The sequence below is a fragment of the Arvicola amphibius genome, chromosome 4, assembly GCF_903992535.2.
Source record: "Arvicola amphibius chromosome 4, mArvAmp1.2, whole genome shotgun sequence".
NCBI classification, from domain to species: Eukaryota; Metazoa; Chordata; class Mammalia; order Rodentia; family Cricetidae; genus Arvicola; species Arvicola amphibius.
In genome coordinates this window covers 21,556,338-21,577,769 of record NC_052050.1, presented here as the reverse complement: position 1 = coordinate 21,577,769, position 21,432 = coordinate 21,556,338, and the positions used below count along the sequence as shown (strand labels likewise).

The window sequence follows — 21,432 nt, the reverse complement described above, 5'->3', positions numbered from 1 at the left end:
GTTTCTTGAGCCCATTGTGTAACATAATTCCTTTTAGTAGTTTTGTAGATTCAAACTCCTGTCCTTGTCTTGTAGTGACTTAGAAACGAAAATAACAAGAACTCTGGAAGTATCAGCCAGTAATGGATGTGTTTATCACATTCACATGAGACCTTTTGCCCAACTGTTCTGCCCATTTAATGCCAGCCTGCATGGATGCTGGCACTCATTGTGTTTATGGAATGATAGGACTGGGCAGGGTTAAACCATAAAGTCCCCTTATGCTTTCAAGTGGCTTCATAAAAACCATGCAGAGAACAAATATTCTGAAAAGGATGGATACAAGTGAAACTCACATCTGTTTGCAAGAGGAAAATTTATTAGGTTTGGAGGAACTGCAGGAAAAGACGAAAGAGGCAGAGAGAACCACAAAATACCTTGTGTGGTCTCTTCACAGCTCAGGTCTCTCAGACCACCAGAACATAAGTGGCTGGTCATAAAGAGGCCCTGGATGAAGAAGGCCCAGTAGGCCTGGACTCAGGACCAAACCACAGCACCAGGTCTTCGTTCTCCTTCCAGACTATGATTTGTGCAGTGCTGGCTGTGAGGTCAGAAAGGCTGAGCTAATCCATCAATGGTCTTTCTGTCTTCGTGTCTTCGTGCAATCCTCCTCTGCCTTGGGGTGTTTAGCAGCCAAATGTATTGCAGGGGCCACATCGGGAGCGTGTAACACAAGGGTTTGTGACACAGGGTCCAATGGGCTTGTCACAGGCATTGGTGGTGGCGCAGGGGTTGCAGGGCAGCCTGAGACACAAGATCATTAGAGTCAGCATGAGAAAGGAAGTTTTCAAAAACCGGGGTCAGCTAAAAAATAAAGGGAGCCTATTCTCTGATTTATAGAGAGCAAGCCTTGTTCAGATAACTCTTCTACAGAGTTCAGAGACAGTGGCAGCAGGGAGTAGAAAGCACTGGTGGTGGAATCAGGCCTTCTGTTTAACACTGGGGACACAGGGAAGCCACTTCAACCTCTAAGCCTCTGCCTCAAACTTAGAGCATGGCATTGGTGATATCCACCTCACAGATAGAAACCTGCCCGAGCTGCCACTTGGCCTGCTCTACTTATAATTAAATCATCTTCCTTGGAGATGCTCAAATGCAAGAAGATGGTTATAGTGAACAGAAGTCCTTCCCCTGAATGCTTCTAACAAGGATCCAAAGAAACCGGTAGACCTACAATTTTGGTTTAAATCAAAGCAATAATTGCTGGAGTTTCCTATTTCCTTCCTTTCCATGTCAGAAACCAATTATGAAAAATAAAAAGAATTTTACCCATCAGGCAAAGAATCACCAGCCTCGTGACTGTTTTTCAGGACATAAAGTATCTTTAGTCCGGGTCGTACTGGCAACAAGCACCTTACACCAGTCTTTAGAGATGCCCTAGTTTCTGATCTGCATCCTCCAAGTGGTAGTATGACTCCTAAGGGACTCTGTGTGTGCCTCACAGTGGTGGATACGCCCTCCAGCAACTCACTTGCAGTCCTCGCTCTCCAGCAGGCCCCTGTACGTGTTGATCTCACACTCCAGCCGGGCCCGAATGTCCAGCAGCACCTGGTACTCCTGGTTCTGACGCTCAAGGTCAGCCCGGATCTCACCAGCTGGGACTCCACGTTGGTGATCAGGCACTGCACCTGGGACAGCTGGGAGCTGTAGCGAGCCTCGCTCTCTGTCAGTGTGTTTTCCAGAGAGTTTCTCTGTGAGGGGAGAACACAAAGGCTGTCACACAGCTGTCCCCTCTAAAAGATCCCTGCATGGCCTTGCAAAGGAGTCACAGCCTTCAAGAGCTAGGAAGAGGGCATGGCCCCAGGGCATCCCAGTGACTCTGCCTCCCGACTCCATACTGCTCAGCAGCAGGTCTGGACACTACACACCAGGTTGTGCTGGGCCTGCAGCTCGATCTCCAGGGCGTTGACTGTGCGTCTCAGCTCGATGATCTCTGCCTGGCAGGACTGCAGCTGCTCTGAGCTGGACACCACCTGCTTGTTCAGCTCCTCGGTCTGCAAGAGGCAAGGACAGAGACGGGATCAGATCCTGCCTTAGAGTCCTGAGAATCTCAGTTCCTGGGTGACCATGAGCTCAGATGCCCACCTGTGTGGTGAACCATTCCTCCACTTCTCTGCGGTTGGTTTCCACCAGGGCCTCGTACTGACACCTGGTCTCATTGAGCACACGGTTCAGGTCCACAGTGGGAGCAGCGTCCACCTCCACGTTGAGGCGGTCTCCAAGCTGGCAGCGCAGCGTGTTGACTTCCTGGTGGGGGAAAGGCAAAGGTCGGACCACAGATCTAAGTAGGCTTCTGTACTTTAAGAAGTGTGCTGGGAGTGCACCTTTAATGCAAAAGACTTTAAAAATATGGATGCCTGTCAGAAACAAGTTTATCATGAACGCTCTTTAGAGGAAAGGAAAGTTTAGCATAATATTATGAGAGTATCAAGAACTGTAGTGGAAGAAGCATTGCATCAAAGTTAGAAAACCTGAGTCCAGTGGATGGAAATCACCCCTGGTGACTCGATCTGAGTCCCTTCCCTCATCTCCGTATGAAGATTCTTAGATAAGTTATTGTTAAAATTTCTTGGATCTCCAAGATTCTGCCATTCCCTTCTGGTTATATATTTATTGTGTGATAAGTGATTTGCAATTGTTGCTACTTAAATATGGAGAAACTGTTAAATGTTGTCCATTCTGCATCCTCTAAGGACATATCCTGTCTGTTAGAACTTGTTTCCCCCTTGGGAAAGGATCTGATTCAGCTGACTTCCTCAATCTATTCAACCATGAGGTCTGAAGCAACTGTTATATAAGTTTCTTCTTTTCTCCCATCTTCTCATCCACCCATCTGCACACGCACCCATCTACTAGTTTGGTATCCTTTTGCCTGGACTCACAAAGGACAAACGCCTTATTTGTCTCTTTCTAAACTTCATCATTGATTTGATAGCTACCCAGAAAAATAACAGAATTCATGTGAGTCTGATCCCGTGTAAACACAGGTCAACTTCCTCCTGTCCAAACCTGGGCACCATTGCCCAACCATCTCTGAAAACTATCCTTTATTCAACTAGCAAAATCATTGCATTAATCCTCGTAACCCAAGACCTACCTTCCCCTGCTGAGAGGGATCCTCAGTACTGAGAATGTTAGTGACCAGGATTTCCTTACCTCCTCATGGTTCTGCTTGAGACAGAGCAGCTCCTGCTTCAGGGACTCCACCTGAGCCTCCAGGTCAGACGTGCAGAGGGTCAGCTCATCCAGGATCCTGCGCAGGCCATTGATGTCCGACTCCACCAGTTGCCTCAGGGACAGCTCAGTCTGGTACCTGCACACATAGTCAAAAGTCAGAGGACATCCGTGAGGAACAGCTTCCGTTTGGATAACCCAGTCAAACCCACCCAACTTTGAGTTTGTTCCATTTTAAATGTTCTGAAAGAAAAGCATCACTGTGGTGAGGTGACCTGTCCCCTTCCAGGACCCACAGAGAAGGCGCTGTGTGTGGTTTCCTCCCTCGTTCCCCGCATTGGTTCTAAGAATCCATTCACAGGTTGCCATCAAGGAAGTCTACCCTCTCTATCCTCCTGGGTTGCTACACTTCCCAGTTCTGCTATAACCTGTCTTCCTTCCTTTTCCAACTACCCCGAGGATCCTGAAATCAAAGTCACTTAGATCCAGTTTTGCGATTAATGTCTAGAGGTGGATTCTTTAATCTCCCTGAGCCTTGATTGTAAAATAAAAACAAAACTAACACTTTATTGTTTGGGGCTGAATATGAAAAAGATGATACTTGTGAGCCCTCTGTTACAACCTCCTATAGGTCTTTTATGGGACCTTATATAAGGTTACATAGAAGATTCAAAAGATTATTATGATTACAATTTTACCTGAAAATACTGGTTAATTCACTCAAAGAAATGGCTTTTGCTCTTTTTTTATGATATACTAACTCCTTTGAGATGTAATGATAGTACACTTCTTCCAGATAGACTTAAAACATAGACCCTCAGCTCTCAGTGAAGAGACCTTGGCTTTTGACCTAACTCTAACCCGAGTCACAATTGCACTTAGAACCTGTGTCTGGCACAACCCTGGAACAAGGAGCCATCGCTTTGAGCCTCAGTCTCTCCCTAGGCTGCTCTGGTCATTACAAATGTCTTACTTGGTCCTGAAGTCATCGGCTTGCCAGCTTGGCATTGTCAATCTTCACCACCAGCCTGGCGTTCTCAGACTTGCCACACAGAATCTGCGGAGGATCGATTGTGACATGAAGTTTCGTTATTTTTCTCACCCGGTTGCTCCGTGTCCTTTCAGCTCGTCACAGTCAGGTACACAAGCATGTGATTCCTTCGGTGAACCATCACGTGAAAACCTAAGGTGCTGAGGCAGAACGTAGCCTGGATACCAGAGAGCAAGGGTGCAATTTGAATGTCGTTGCTCATTCACCCACAGCCGGTGGGGCACAGTCAGGACTTCTGGGGCTTCCTCTAGTGTTCCTGTAGGAACTGAGTTACTGGGTTAATCAAACCTAGGTCAGGTGACCAGGGATCCCTGTATGCTTAGGATGAAGGCATTCTTGGATGCTAAATGAGACGCGTGCAGTAACCATGACAAGGAGTTTATCCAGTCGCACCACCTCCATTGGAAAACCCCTGTTGACCCTGTCCACTCTGCTGGCGCCGTGCCCTTGCTTTAGTTGAAATGTTCCTTCCCTCAACTAGAGAGCAAATCTTGTAGAGCCCACATCCCCTCTTTTTTCTAGTTCCTCCAATGGCCACTTCTTCCATGTTACTATATACGTTTTCCATAGCTCTTCTTACAACCTTGGCTGGGGTCACTCTTCCCCATACCTCTCTACCCTATGAAGCTTGTCATCTCCTACTGGAATGAAATTTTCTTTTTCAGCATTTTACCCCTGACTCCTCACCCCTACCCTAGCACTTTGCCTAATGTTCACCAACCTATGAGTGAATAAATAAATGATTATTCAAATTGTACTAATCCTTTCTGGCATTCACTGTGCCGGGACAGCAAACAGACATTCCCTCCACAAACCAAAGGCCTACACAGTCAGACATAAACTCCTATTTGTTTGGGACTGAAAGAGAGCTTAAATGGTAAAGTGCTTGCTTTGCAAAGCAAGGACCTGAGTCAATCACCAGAACTCAAGTTTTTTAAAAAAAAAAATCATGGCGTAGTAGCCCTCTACGACATGCCAGCACTGAGGGACAGAGACAGAGTCCTGTGCTGCTGACCCGCCTATTCGACGTTCCAGGCCAGTAGATTAACCTTGTTCAGGAAAAAAACAAAGGTGATGGCCATATTAGGAATGGCACCGAAGGTTGTCCTCTGCCCTACACACACACACACCACACACACACACCTACACGACGCACTGCATGCACATATGCACGCACACAACATGAGGACTCTTACACACATCAATAGGCACCTGCACACATATATCACTACACATAGACACAACACACACCAAAAATCCTGCTTGTCATTCAAATACCACTTTGATACTGGTTCTTTTGAGGATCCTTCCAATTCCCACTTTTGTGGCCTCTACTCCTGTCTTCATGGCCCTGTATACCATTTGCCTACATACCTGTTCTAGTGAATGGTGTGTGTGTGCATGCATGCATGCTTACATGTTTGTATGCATGCACACGCATGTGCATGTGTGTATATGCGCGCGCCGCGCGCGTGCGTGTGTGTGTGTGTGTGTGTTGGTGTGTGTGTGTGTGTGTGTGGTGTGAGGCTTTGGAGCTGGTACTTTTCCTGGTTTACCAAAGCTGTCTTTTAAAGTAGTTGCAGAGAACTAATTCCAGGTACACCGTATTGTTTTAAAATGATATGATCTGTCTGAAAGCAAGGGGCATCATAATAAGGATTTAAAATGAGCTATTCAGCTGGCTCTGTAGATTTCCTCCATCATGATCTTGGCCTCCCCTTGCTCATATATTCCTGCCTCCTTCTCTTCGACTGGATTCCAACAGAGCCCAGCCTGGTGCTTGGTTGTGGATCTCTGCATCTGGCCCATCAGTTACTGGATGAAGGCTCTAGGATGACAGCTGGGCTATTCACCAATCTGATTACAGGAGAAGGCACTCCCTCCACTATTGCTAGGAGTCTTAGCTGGGGTCATCCTTGTGGATTCTTGGGAATTTCCCTAGCACTAGGTTTCTTCTCCCTAATCCCATAGTGGCTCTCTCTGTCAAGATATCCTCCTTCCTGCCCTCCTACTCCGTGTCTCTCCCACCTTGACCATTGCATTCCTCATGTTCTCATCCCCCATTCCCTTTCCTTTACTGCCTCCCTTGTCCCCCATTTACCCAGGAAATCTCATCTAATTCCCCTTCCCAGGGTGATCCATGTGTCCCTCTTAGGGTCTTCCTTGTTACCTAGCTTCTCCGGGGCTGCAGACTGTACTCTGGCTATCCTTTGCTTTACATCTAGTATCCACTTAGGGGTGAGTACATACTGTGTCTATCTTTCTGAGTCTGGGTTACCTCACACAGGATGGTGGTTTTTCTAGTTCCATCCATTTGCCTGCAAACAGAGACAGCTGAACCAAGCTCATGGAAACTCACGAACAACAACAGCTGTGGAGCCTCCATGGGACCAAATTAGGCCCTCCATATGTGAGAGACGATGCTGAAGATTGGACTGCCTGAGGGGTCCATTGCAGTAGGACCAGGATCTATCCCTGGTGCACGAGCTAGCTTGGTGGGAACCCGTTCCCTATGGTGGGATGCCATGGTCGGCATTAATGTAGGGGAGGGACTTTGTCCTGCCCCAACTTAATGTGCCAGGCTTTGTTGACTTCCCATGGGAGCCCTGACTTGTTGGGAGGACTGAAAAGGAGGGAGACCGGGGCGTGGGAGGGAGAACTGTGGTTGGGAGGTAAAATGAAATTTTTAAAACTTAGTTAAAAATAAAATAAACTAGCTTTTCTGGTTTGGGGTAAGAAGCAATGTTTAAAAAAACTCAGGTTAATTTGGCACTAATACTGAATCTACATACTCCCATTATGGTGATTCCTAAAGGAGTTTTCAAAGACATATCTCTTTAGGCCAGTGAATTTTACATCACTTCTAACTGTAAGCAGCCTTATCTCTGTTCTGACTTCATTATGTTCAATTGAAATAAATAATTCATTCAACTGACATTATGACACTCATTCCCTCACCTTCTGCTGCAGCTCCTCGATGGTCCTGAAGTAGGCCTGATAGGCGGGGCACACCAGAGGGTCCTGCTGCTGGTTCCTCTCCTGGATCCGACATTCCAGCTCAGCATTCTCTCTCTCCAGCTGCCTCACCTTCTCCATATAGCTGGCCAGGCGGTCATTCAGGAACTGCATGGTCTCCCTTCTCGTTGCCATTGAAAGGAGCCCTCACAGAACCAATTGCAGTTGCCAATATTGGCAGGGATGTTGCAGGCCCCGGGCAGAGTGCAGCTGTGGCAAGCTGTTGGGTATACAGGGCCGGGAGGAGCAGCTGGTGCGGCCAGCTCATGGTGGGCAGGCAGCAGTTGTACGGCATGGTGCTGGAGGGAGCAGAGCTAGGAGAGTTGGCTTCTACACCTGATGTTCTGTCTCTGGTGTAAGGCCCGGTCCTCTCCAGAGCTTTATATCCTGTCAGTGGTGGGTGTGGTGACCATGTAAAACATTTATTCCCCTTTTGCTCTCATTACCAATTTTCCATTTTGTTATTTAGCCACCATCGCATGAGTCCTTTAGCTCATAAAAATGTTTTACTTTGGCTTCCTGCTATGTCAGGACTCCCTCACCAATCACGCTGGTTAGTTCAGAAGAGCTTCATGGTTTGGCTTCAAAGCAACCAACTTTGCCAACAACAGCACTTACTTACTGAGCATTAAGTTACAGTAGCTTCTGGCCCTCAGATTTGGGGCACTTCTGATCTCCTTCTCCTGATCTTAGGAAAGGGCTGTTTCTTATTCAGCTCAGGGCAGTGTCTGCAGGGAAGACCATCTGAGCATCTTTTGGAAACCAAACTGGTTAGTAAAGAATCCCAAAAGCAAACATCAGAAAATACAAGCTGGCTCAGTGCCGCCATACCATCAAGTGGGTGGGGACAACACTGTCCTCTTCCTAGGGAATTACGGAGTCTCTTGGGGTCCATTTGCGCTGTTGTAATCCTCAAAGGAATGCCTTAGAAAACTAACATTTTGGGGCAGCTATTGAGCATGAAGTATTAAGGTATTTTGCACACAATGTGGCTGTAATTGACTCCCTGTGCCTGAGTGCCCATTTGGTACCAGACACTGAGTGAGTTAGGTAGCTCCTATGCATTAACTCCTTCAGGGACCACAAAGCCTTCTAAGAGTTTGTAAGGTGGCCTCAGACTCTTCCCAAGATCCTAGAGGTCCACTGTGATCGAACCAAAATCAAAAGCAGATTTCCCTAATTCCAGTGACTGTGTTCTCGCTACAGCATGAAACTCTCCCACTTCCAATAACTTTACTAGAAGAAGGACTAATGTGTGGTAGACCAAATTCAGTCAGACTCGGCCGCTGCCTGGCAGGGCTTCTCCCCAGCCCTACCACCCATCAGTATGAACTGAGAAATAAGTCTATTCTTTCTTTAAGAGCCCAAGTCATTCTATTCTAATGAAAGTTACTTAACAAGACCACATCGCTCCCACTAGAAGTTGGAGAGAAGCCAACCCCTAGTCAATCTAGTGCAGAAACACCTGAGCCTAGTCCTCCAAAGGGTGGACTCCCTCAGTGCCTGCATCTGTCGCGTGCTAAGGTGACATCTCAAGACCACCAGCACATTCTGGCAAAACACTTCTTCTGCCTTCGAACCTTACTAGATTGAGCTTTGAACAGCTGGGACTCTATGTCTAATCTATCAGTGTGCCAAATACAAAAGGCATTCTCAAAGTTTTACTTCTTGGAAACACGGAGCTAATTCCTATCACATAGTTAATGCTCAGATCCTCCTTCATTCGAAGGTGCGCTGGGACACTGCTCTTTTCGTTACTCTCATGGAAGGCATATTTTAAGGTTGTATCACATTTTGGAGCCAGATAGATATTATTTGAAACTAAACCTATTAAGTGAAGTAGACATCCATGCCAAGTCATTTCTTTAATGGGTCAGAAACAAGTTGTGACTACAAAACAATAATGTGTATTTTCTTGAACGATTCTGAAAGTCATTTTCAAGGAAGACCTAGCTCCAAGCATGGTTCTCGACAGAAAGCAAGCCTAAAGCAAATGGGTGTTCTTTTAAGGCTATTCCTTCCTCGTGTTCATAGCCTCTGCCCTCCCACTTAACCCTACTTGTAAATGGTTCTACCGTGACACGTGGATCAGGTGTGCTGATTTATAATCAGTACCCAGTTGATCAAAGCCCAATTGGATGAGTTCACACAACCCAGAAAATAGGTGAAACTGTTAATTATTTTACAGAATCGTCCATTCTTCTCTTCTTCTAGATCACCAACCTCAAAAGACAAAGATCCCAGACAATGCTGTTTTCTAAAAAGAAAGGATAGTGTGTTGTAGACTAGAAAATATGTCCATGCAGCGCGTGTATAACTACTTCTATAGCTTCTGCCTCAGTCAGAGTGGAATAATGCATGGAAAAGATTACTATAGTCAGAAATGCATGGTAGAGTTAGAAAAAGACACACATCCTGGGTGGAGGTAGCTGCATTTGCTGGATAGTGGCGTGGCTATTATATAATGAATGGCTGAAAGGGCGTGGATCTGGTAAGAAAAGAAACAAGTTTCAGTTTGTTTCCTAGTCATTCTTAGAAGTAAGCACTTCTCATTGGTTCCATTTACTATATGCTGTGTGTTCTCAGCTTCACATAAATGATGATATTGTCCCTGGCCAATGACCCTTCAATAAACATGATGGGAAGATGAAATCCTAACGACCAGAAAGGTTTTATAGTTATCTGTATCATTGTGTCAGACGCTGTGGCTGAGGCTTCTGGTTTCAAGATGTGAGCCAACAGCATCTGAGGTTGGAGGACACTATTCATTAGAGAAGCCAAGGTTATTTCCATGCCAGAGATCACACAGAGACTCAGCAGTAGTATTTAACCGTGGGAGTGAAGTCAGGGCAAGTCTTTTGCTGGAGCCACCTTGCCTGTCTTTAAAGTCGTGAGGAAACCTCCCTTCTCTTTCCCAATGTCATGTCCATGATGGTGAGAATTTACTGTTTGAAATTCTCATCAGGACACAGCATATTAAAGATGTGTTCTTTCGGAAATGCAAAAAGGTACATTGGGTTCCTCACAATTTATTATTGCATGTATACAAATGGCAGTGAGAAGTGTGAACGGTAACACTGGGCAAGCAAGAGGATTTCTCATATCAAAAAGCAGTCCAGTTTAAGTCAAGAAGTTCCAAGTTCACCCATGCTATGGTTTTAACTCTAGAATAGAAGAAGGTGCAACAATCCAAAACAACATAACTTAATGATTTTACTTACTTATTGTTATCATGTGTGTGTCCATGAGCATAGGCACACACGTGTGTGGAGGTCAGACAACAACTTTCGGTAGCTATTTCCCTCCTTCTACCTCTGTGTGGATATCAACTCACCAGCCTTGCACGGCAATCACTTCACTAGCTGACCCATCTCATCAGCCCTAACAATGGCTTTGTTCTACCTGGGATGGCTAGATGAAGGAACCCTGAGGAGAAGGGGTTAAAATCTGGTGTGTAGAGTGCTCTACAGGTCGAGAGAAAGAGCAAATGCTAGCACAGTTTCTCAAAGCCCAGCAGATAGAGTAGCTCGGGGCTTAATGTGACTTCGTGGAAAACTTTTGCATGACAATCAGTGTGAAGTGATAATTTAATGTGAGCTATGAGGCTACAGCTTCTTCCCCAGCATCCTACAGGCCATCCCCCTTCACAGTCGCCAGTGAACTCCCACCTTGTATGTCCGATATGATTCTCCTCTCCTTCAATCTGTATTCTGTTGTCCATCCCCTCAGTGGAGTTCTTCTTGGCTTCCTTTGGTTCTATGTCACCATAGAACCAAATAGAAATGGTCTATGTTCATTTTCCTCCCCAATTTCTGCACCCAGATGTCCTCAGAAACCTGAAAAACCAAGCTTTGAACATCATGTTGGGAATTTTGAAGCACACTATGTCAACTCTGGTCACTTCCATCAGTGATTCCAGGGATCTTTAGTAGTCTACCATCTTCCCTTCTGATTGGTTTAAAAAAGAGTTGGATGGGCCTGAGGAGCTGAAGTCAAGTGAACTGCAGCCAAGAAGGAAGTAACTCTGATGGCGGAAGGGCCTGCACCGCGTGAATCTGCACCCTCAGAAGGATGTTTGAATGTCAAGCAGTTAGCCTGTACTCTGGGTACCCTTGACCAGGAGTACAGTTGGGAACAGCTGTCGGAACTTGTAGTGAGGAACGGCGGGGCTGGTCCGCCACCCGGCCACCGGCTAGCTTTACACCCAAAATAATTTACACAGAAACTGTATTCTTTTAAACACTGCCTGGCCCATAGTTTTCAAGCCTCTTATTGGCTAATTCTCACATCTTCCTTTAACCCATATTTAGTAATCTGGGTAGCCAACCACTAGGTGTGGCTTAACAGGATAGATCTTAACCTGCGTCCCATCTCGGAGAGGAGCAGCATGGAGACTCACTATGGCTACTGAAGCATCGCCCCACTCCTGCCTACCCAGCATTCTGTTCTTTCTACTCCGCCTACCTATTTTCTGTCTCTTAAAGGGCCAAGGCAGTTTCTTATTAATAATGAAAGTAACACATAGACACTCCTCCATCATTTCCCCTTTTTCTGTTTAACAAAAAAGAAAGGCTTTAACTTTACATAGTACATTTACATATAACAAAACAGTTATCAAGCAAGTATTACAGTTACAATATTTAGATCTATTTTATCTGCTTATCCATAACTAAGGAAAGCTATAACTATCTATTTATTCTTCAACTCCATCAAAGACTCCAGAAGGATCTAATATTACCTAAGTAAACAAGTCATATGCAACTTTCAAACTCTAGAAATGACAGAGACAACTCACTGCCTGGACAGTCACCCAAAGTTCCTCTGTACTGTTGGGGGCATCCATCTTCAGCCTACAGGCCCTATAAGATGCCAGCAGACATTTCCATGAAGCAGGAAATTCCAAAGACAGTTCAGTCACTTTCTGCTGTGTACTTCAGAACGTCTCGCAGACTCTTTCATGAATCAGGGAACCCCGAAAGACCATCTCACCTTTAGGCAAGTTCAGCAGTCCTCTTTCTGTGGGTTCCTTGTGTCCAGTTTATTGCAACAGTCCAGGCAAGAGCAGTTTCTTGCCCAAATGGCTAACAAACTCCATAAGTAGCCTCTTCAATTGCCCATCTTCCTCTCGAAGTAGATTGGTGCTGCCAGGAGACAGACGTGTCTCATTGTCATGAAAAACCCCTAAGTTATTAAAACATTTAAATGCCATATTCTGCAGTCTTTGAAAGATATGAAGAATGGTCTATCTAACTGAAATATATCTCTACATATCTAGAAAATCTAATAACATGACTACAAGCTTAACTATTATCAATGATTATCCATTAACAACCTATATTTCCTAATTATACATTACAGTTTTTAAAATGAACTACAATCACAATAGCTTAATCAAGATCAGAAATACATATACATATAACAAAATTGACCTTAAAATCTATACCAATGCAAATTCATATCTATATCATCTCCCCCTTTAAATGTAAAAGAACATTTATAAGCAATATTTGGGAAAAATGGACGCAGTTTTTTCTCTCCAAACTGCTTCCTGCTGAATGGGGGTGCTGTTATTTAGGTCTTTTATGGTGTAACCTGTCTGCCAGGTTCATCTCAGTCGGCAGTTGAGCGAAGTAATTTTTTGAAGATGTTCATAGCAACCTTTCAGGAGGGCGTGGTCTATCATACCATATTGGGATAGAAGCAATCCACAGAGTCTCGTCCTCTGTGAAAACAAAAGAAGAAACTCTTTTCCAAAGCATCAGGTTCTTAGATCCAAATCCTGAAGTATACCATTAAAATGTCCATTCTGGTCTAGCCTGGCAGCCCCATATAATGATAATGTCTCTCTGTATTTAGCTCCTTTACAGTCAAAAATTTCAAAGAAAACACAACAAAATACATAATCAGACTCTCTGTGAATTTCCATTTTATGCGGCTTATTTTCATTCTATCACTTTACTTATTCTGTCTCTTTAAAGACTTTAGCCTTTTTTTTTAGGCATACTTAATTTTTTTATATTTTTCTTCTTTTCTCTCTCAAGCCTACATACATTCATCCAACACTGTGACTCATTTAAAAGTCTTTATGTCTGAATCTGTCCTATTTGAATCTGTAATTTTTTTACTGTCGAGAAACTCTTGTTTATTTGAGCCTTTACATTGCTAAGTCGCTTAAGACTCTAAGCATGACATTCCTAGGTCAACAAACAGGTACTGTGAGCTTGCCACGCCCCAGTCCAACATGGCTGAGCCGCTTGTGACTCTGAATGGGTTGCAGCTCTGAGCTGCAGAGCTGCGGGCTGCTCTGGATGTTGGCTCCACCTCTCTCCAATTTCAAAATGGAGGACGTACCATTTTCTGTTAGCTCTGGGGCTGCCAGGTAGGAGCTGCACTCAGCACTTTAACTCTGAGACTGAGTATGCGGCACAGAAACTCTTTTCATCAAAGTTACAGCCAAATCTGATGCGCAGAGCACCGCGCAGTCTGAAAACACCTCTCTCTCTATGGCGGCAGGAATCCGCAAACTCTGTCCTGCTCGCCTAAGCCTGATTCCGCCATCTGCCCAGGTGCAGGCAGGGAGCAGTGAGCCATCGGCATGGTCTCAGAGTACTTTTTTCCCCGATCCCAAGCGGGCACACAAACATCCAGTCCATAAAAGCCACTGAAATGGTTTATAGCCAGAATTTGCACTGGCAGCACAGCACCAGGAAGCTGCGTTTTAAAATGACTCAGCTTTTTCTCTGCCGCTATTGCCGAAACAGGAAATCTCTCTACGGCACGTCCAGGCAAACAGCAAAAAGCTGTGTTAAACTCTCTCCCTCCTTTATTTAAAGCCCTCTTGAGTTTTTAAGTGGATTTAGTCACCACGTTGGAGCGCCAATCTGTAGTGTGAAGCGGCGGGGCTGTGTCCCACCACCCGGCCACCGGCTAGCTTTACACCCGAAATAATTACACGGAAACTGTATTCTTTTAAAACACTGCCTGGCCCATAGTTTCAGCCTCTTATTGGCTAATTCTCACATCTTCCTTTAACCCATATTTAGTAATCTGGGTAGCACCACGAGGTGTGGCTTACCAGGAGAGATCTTAACCTGCGTCCATCTCGGAGAGGAGCAGCATGGAGACTCACTATGGCTACTGAAGCATCGCCCCACTCCTGCTACCCAGCATTCTGTTCTGTCTACTCCGCCTACCTAATTTTCTGTTCTCTTAAAGGGCCAAGGCAGTTTTCTTTATTAATAATGAAAGTAACACATAGACACTCCTCCATCAGGAACTGGAAAAACACTTCAAGATGGAGCCACGCCCAGACCCCGGAGCTCGAAGGGTCCTGGCCATCAGACTCAACCTGACGGAGGAACAAGTTAAGACTTGGTTCACCCAGCGTTCCTTGAAGCCTGAGATGTGCCTTTGCTCTGAGTGGCTACTATGGAAACCTGTCCGCCATAACCCTTATTCCTGTGCTTCCAACAAAGCTGGGGGCTGCCGGTCACCAAGCTGTCGGTGCAGGCTCATCAATTCCTCGGAGCAAATTTGGCTGAATTTTCAGAGGTACCTGAAGCTCATGGAGTCGTACCAGACCCGCAGAAGGCAGCTAAGGCAACGTGTGTACAGGTCACGAGAGAGCACTTGGTGCAGAATGATATCACCTCGCACAGTGAAGCCTCACATCAGCCATGCATCCTGTCAAGGCAAGGAGTCTTCCCAAAACAGCCCCGGACTCCCCAAAACTTTGGAAGCCTTGAAGAAGCTCAGACTCTCTTCTGGGTACCCAAACACAGATGATTTCTGAGAATGTGTCCTGCTTTGCCTTACCGCTCACTATGGTATCTGGGGGTGACAACCTCATTAATCCACGCCTATTTGGGGGTTCTTATTTTACACTCTGGATGTTTTGTTTCTGGCCTGGGACTTGTAGTTTTTACCTCCCAAGTGCCCGGCTGCACCATAAGTGTTGTTACTTAGTTGTTTGGGTTTTCTTCTATTCCTATGGGATTTTTTTGTGTGTGTAACATTCAGTTTCATTTTTGTTTTTATTTCTTCAAGGGCATTTCATGCACCAGCTTGTCCTAGCATTGGCCTTTTGTTAGATGTTATTCAGCTTGCTTGTTGGGGGGGGGGAAGGCTGTTGGACTTTCATGTCTGTGTTAGATTGATAATAAAGCTATTCATAGAAATGAAAATGACAAAAAAAGAGTTGGATGGCCAACTATAGCTAGACAGGAAGAGGTTAGGCAGGACTTCCGGAGTCAGAGAGGACTCTGGGAAGAAGAAGAAAAGGAGAAGCCAGAAGACAGGGAGAGGAAACAAGAGGTGCAAGATGGAAGAGAGATATAAATGTGTTCATTTAAGTTATAAGAACTAATTAGGAGCAATCCACAGCCGCCAGATATATCACCTGACAAGTTTCCATGAACGAAAATCTCATAGATAATCACTCAAAGCGCGTCCAGACACAGTCTACCAAACTCTCGAGCAGTTTCAGTCTACGTTTCCGAAAGTGGACTCTCAGATCACAAACACACCTCCCAATTCCTCATCTCCTTACCCAACAGGTTGCTTGGGAAAGCTTTCCCTCTACTTGAACCTGCACACTCATCTGTCCAAACACGTGCCGTCAGATTTGATTTCAGAATTATGCTACTGTCATATATCAAGAGTTGATTGAAGTCAGGACTATGGGAGGTATATAAAGCTTTAATAACCTTATCATGTTATTAATAATAATTAATGTTGCTCTTCCCTATTTCATTCCATTCACAGTAGCCCTTGGTTTGCACAGTGACTAGAGGTGGGAGATTATTCTACTGCATCTGAAGAGTTGCAGTCAACAAGACAGAGAAACCAATTTTATATGAAATAAATACATTTCATATAAAGTGTCAATCAAGAGCTGGAGAGAAGCTTAGCTAGACTCACAAAGTGTTGATGGGACTGTCTTGTCCTCTGTCTTCTCTTACCATTCATTCTCTCATGCTTCTGAAATTTGTAACTCTTCATTCATACCCACCTTGAGGCTCCCCATTGTTTTTCAGTGATGACTGTCTCTTTGTCTTATTCACTCTGAGCTGTAAATATTGCTATGAGCCAGGAATGGGGCTTGTTTATTAGTGTTTCTCCTTTCCCGAGACAGTGTTTGATGTACAACAATAGATAACTGATTGTATTTATGTCAGTCAGAGAGCATTAACTGAATGTATAACAATTGTGAGTGTGCCTTATAGAATTGACGGCTTTAAAAATTCAAAGATGAGGCAAATGGGTGGAGACATGAGAATCGTACTCATTGAGAAAGACTTGGTGAACCCTGGCCTTTCTTAGGATTATGGGCCAGAGAATACAAAGAGTTCATGAGAGATGCTGGGTATGATGATGCATGCCTATAGGCCAGTACTAGGGAGGAAAAGGCAGATTTCTTTGGATTTGAAGCCAGAATGATCCACATATCAAGTTTCAGGCAAGCCAGATCTACATAGTAAAACTCTGTCTAAAGGAAAGAAAGAAAGAGGGGGGAAGGGAGGGGAGGGAGGGACAGAGGGAAGGACGGAGGGAGGAGGAAGAAAGTTTTTGAAATAAAATGATTTCAGTTTTAAAGTTGGGCACACAAACTAATAATCATAGTAATATCTGTTGTTTATACACCTCATTATTTAACCTATTTTTATGTATACAGTTCACCTATTCATCACTACTAAATCCATCTAACAGTTGTTGGTATGACTCTGTGTTTATGCTTCCAAAATAAGCATGCTACCATTGGCTATTTTGTGTGACTAGTCTTTGAAGTCCATCACACTTTTATGTGTCTCTCTGGTAAATCCCTTCCAAGATGCAGTTTTTAAAAAGAAATTATTGAGACTGGAGAAATGGTTCTGTAGTTAAGAGCACTTGCTGCTTTTGCAGAGGACCCGGATTCTATTCCTAGCACCCATGTAGCAGCTCACAACTGTCTGTAACTTCAGTTACAGGGGATCTGGTACCCTCTTCTGGCCTCTGTGGGCACCAACAGACATATATGTAGTACACAGACATACATGTAGACCAAATACTACATACATGTACAATAATTTCGTAGAAATTGTAGATTTGAGAAAGTTTTAAGAGAACAAAATTGTCTTGAACAGAGGGAAAGTAGGGAATAAAAGGTTGACTGTGTTTAAAAGGCAATGTCTTAGAACAATGTCAGACATAAACATAGTAGGTAATGTTATTTATTAATTTAATTACACACTGAAATAAATGAAATGATCCGAGCAATGAATGAGTAATGATTTTTGTTGCTGTTTTAATTTGGGGTAGTGATTTTTAAAGTGATTCTCTAGTAAAATTTTACCTAAGTCTTCTAGATACATATTCTTAGGAAATTAAAATCTTTTCACTTAACTTTGGGCAAATAAACAATTTAAAATCTAAAGAAAGATGCAATTCCTTAGTCATAGCAAGTAAGTGAAGCAGTGACAGAGGGGTGAGGGAAAGATGTTCTCCCCTCTCCTCTCTACAAGCTGCATCAGGTGAGGAGTTGACCCTCCCATTTACCAGCTGCAACACTCAGAAAAGAAGGCCCTGAATTTCATATGGGCAGCATAGCAGAGCTGACCCTGTTGACCTGGGAGCAGGGCGGCATTGACCCAGCCTGAGAACATGAGTGTGAGAGATCTGGCCCTGCCCCTCATCTGCCTTATGGCTGTGTGGGTGAGAGAGAGACCCCCTTCCCACACACATACTACCTGAAGCAGGTGGGAGAGCTAGTTCTGAAGTCAAAAGAGCTGGAGAGCTCCCCCTGCTCCTCACCAGCTGAAGCACTTGGGAGAACAGGCTCTGCACCTCACCTGGGCAGCACAATAGATCCTGATTCTGTTGGCAGAGGTATGAGTGAGCCAGCCCCAAAGTTGTAAGCAGTGGGAGAGCAGAGAGCCCCCTTACCCTTTGCCCCTCAACTGCCTACAACAGAGGATGGAACTGACCCCTCCCCTTAAAGTTACCACCACTGGCAGCAAAACTCAGGAAAGTTGGGGCCTCTATACCCTTTATCTGTGTAGCACAGTAGAGCTGACACCTATTGAACAGGGGGTGCCAATAAACTTGGGGGCCCCTAGAACATGAGCAATGGGATTTCTCGGCCCTACCGCTCATCTCTGCCCACATGGGGGGGGGTGGGCAAAGGAGAAATACCGTCCATCCCTCACCGCCTGTGGGCAAGGTGAGAGAGCTGGCCCTGAGGTCAATAAGAGTTGGGAGAGCTGGTCGCTTGCTCCAGCACTACCTACAGAACCCAGGAGAAGTAGCCCCTGCACCTCACCTGAGCACACAGTAGAGTGGGCCCTGATGGTGTAGGTATGAGACGGTGACCCTTGAGGGGTGTGAAAGCAGAACTGGCCCCACCGTCTTCTCATTGCTACAAGGGGTGAACTAGCCTAGGTAATGCTGGAGAGCTCACGCTGGTGGTGAAGACAGGGGAAAACTGGCAGGGCAGAACCAACCCTGCAACTCACCCAGGCCCAGACCAGGATTATGAGTTTGACCTAACCCCAGTATCCACCGCATCTGTGGTCGCTGGAGCACATGAAAAGGGCTAGTCCTGCAGACCCAAAGCTGCAGATCTCCACAACACAAGGCAACAACAGATATCCAAGAGGCATCCCATTGAGGGGTCCAGTCATCAATAGTGTAGCAGATACCAGAGGCCTAGAACCAGACCAATGACTCTGGTGAACATTTGTACATCAAGATTATGATTAAGGGTTCATCGCATAACTCACAGTGTCTCACTACAGCTTCCACCAGAGACTGATTTTGTCAATTCTTTTCGTTTATTCTCTCTTAAATTTTATTTTTTGAGGGGGGAAATTACAGGGGGCAGAGGGTGGATATCAAGGGACAGAGAATGAATGTTTATTGGAGATGCATGATGTGAAAGGCACAGATGTTGATGACTGTGAACCACCAGACCCTGAATTTCTTTTAACACTTGTTTTCCTCTGCTCTGAGCACAAGACCCTGATGGTAGGTGAGTGATTTCTGGTGACTACGCTGAAAGATCCCGAGAGCTGGGGTGTGGCAGACAGCCCTATATAAGCTGCCCCTAAGCACACTAAAGTAGGCATTCTTGGCATTCTTGTCTCAAGGATGTCCCATAGCCCTTCTGTCTGTCTGTTCTGTTCTGTGTGTACGTTTTTTAATTTTCATCATAGTTCCCATAGTGGCATAATGAGTAGAGTGCAGAACAGAACTGGTATAGTTTATAAGTGGAGACCCCAGCAAGATCCGCCTCAGAATGGGGAAGGGTGGATTAAAGATGGGTATATGTGTTATGTGTGTTTGAGTAAGTCTTAAAGAGACAGATTATAGACAGTCAGATTAATAAACCACAAGAGGATGGAATGGGCACAGAGAATTTAGATTAATGTATATTGTGTTTTCTTTTGGTTTTTGACTGGAAAGACACTTGATTTCTGGGAACTACTAAAAATGGTATCTTGACTTTAAAATACGGGACTAAGGATATGTTGCTTTGGAAAAGAGTTTCTGCTTTTGTTTCCACAGAACATGAGAGTCTGTGGAATCATTCAAAGCTAACATGGTTTGATGGACCAATATCCCCTGAAATGTCTCTGTGAATACTCCCAAAAATTACTTCACCTAATAATCAGCAGGAAGTAGTCTGGAGAGAGAACTATGCCCAAATTCCCTACTGGAGGTTGTGGGGCCGAGGGGGATTCCATAGGCAGTGGTGGTACCAGGGGCATCAGCAACCGCAGCACTGGAGCTGAGGCAAGTCGAGGTGAGACCAGAGTCCACCCAGACCTCTGGGGCTGCCCATCTGTGAGCAGTGTACAGAGGCAGTGACTTGGAGTTTCTCAAGAGTGACAGCCAACTGCTGAGTGCTCACGGAGGAGGCCCAGAAGGGCAGCAACAGGGAGCGGCAGCAGTCCTGGGCTCTGAACATCCAAGAGTTTGACCTGAGGGACCCACGCAGCAGCTGCAGGTCTCTTGAGCCCACCTGCACCCCAGCTCTCAGCGGCAGTGAAAGGGGCATCCAGTGAACTCCAGCCCAGTTCATGCCCGGCCTGGTGGAGACTTTGGGACAGTGACTATGATCACTAGTGCATTTTCCAACTTATTGCTATTATATTTGTGCCAAGCCCATGCCAGTCCAAACCCTTGGTCTATTTATATAGAAAAGGAGGACACAAAGAATCAATAAAAAGAAAGTTTAAAAAGAAAAAAAGAGGCTCCTTCAGTGTGGACCTGGTGCCCCTTTTGTGAAGCAGCAGCTAAGGAGACTCGGGCATTCACCATGGCCGACGAGAAACCCAAGGAAGGAGTCAAGACCGAGAACAACTACCATATTAATTTGAAGGTGGCGGGGCAGGATGGCTCTGTGGTGCAGTTTAAAATTAAGAGGCATACACCACTTAGTAAACTAATGAAAGCCTATTGTGAATGACAGGGTTTGTCAATGAGGCAGATCAGATTCCGGTTTGATGGGCAGCCAATCAATGAAACAGACACACACCTGCCCATGTGGAAATGGAGGATGAAGATAGGGATTGATGTGGTCCAGCAGCAGACAGGAGGTGTCTACTAGAAAGGGAACCTGGTACTTACTCCAGAATTTTGTTATAGACCAAGAATACATTCGCAATTAGAAAGCCTCAATTTGGTTTCCACCACATCCTGACTACTACAGTATAGTTTTCTCTATTCTTTCATTTCCCTGTCCCGTTTCTTTATTGTACATAGAGTACTGGTGTATGTGCACAAGCATACTGCGCTTTTTTCCTTCTTTATTAAACTAAATGGCCAATGTTCTGTTTTGATTGACAGCAGATGGAGGTGGCCAGGGGAAAGTATGGTTCTGTGAAGATACCCCCTGCTCCATTAGAGGCATGCTCATTCAGCATACCCCCTGCTCCATCAGAGGCATGCTCATTCAGCTCTTATCTTTATATTCCAGGAAGTTATTTTGCTCTCAATGCTTTAACAAAAGAACCCAACCACAAAATCCTTGCATAACTTGTTCGATTGGAGAATTTTAATGTTTTTCATTTATCATTGTAAAACCAAGGACAATTTTTATAACTTTTTGTGCATAGCTGTTACATGTAGGGCAATCTGTCTTTGAGTAGGGATAAATTACTCTTGAACAAAAT

The 21,432-nt window shown here is 45.0% G+C and overlaps 2 pseudogenes; one reads left to right on the top strand and one right to left on the bottom strand.

The window, feature by feature from the left end:
* Nucleotides 1–665: 665 nt before the first annotated feature.
* On the bottom strand, nt 666–7,574 carry LOC119812313 (annotated as a pseudogene).
* Nucleotides 7,575–20,576: 13,002 nt separating this feature from the next.
* Nucleotides 20,577–20,867, top strand: LOC119812176 (annotated as a pseudogene).
* Nucleotides 20,868–21,432: the final 565 nt, after the last annotated feature.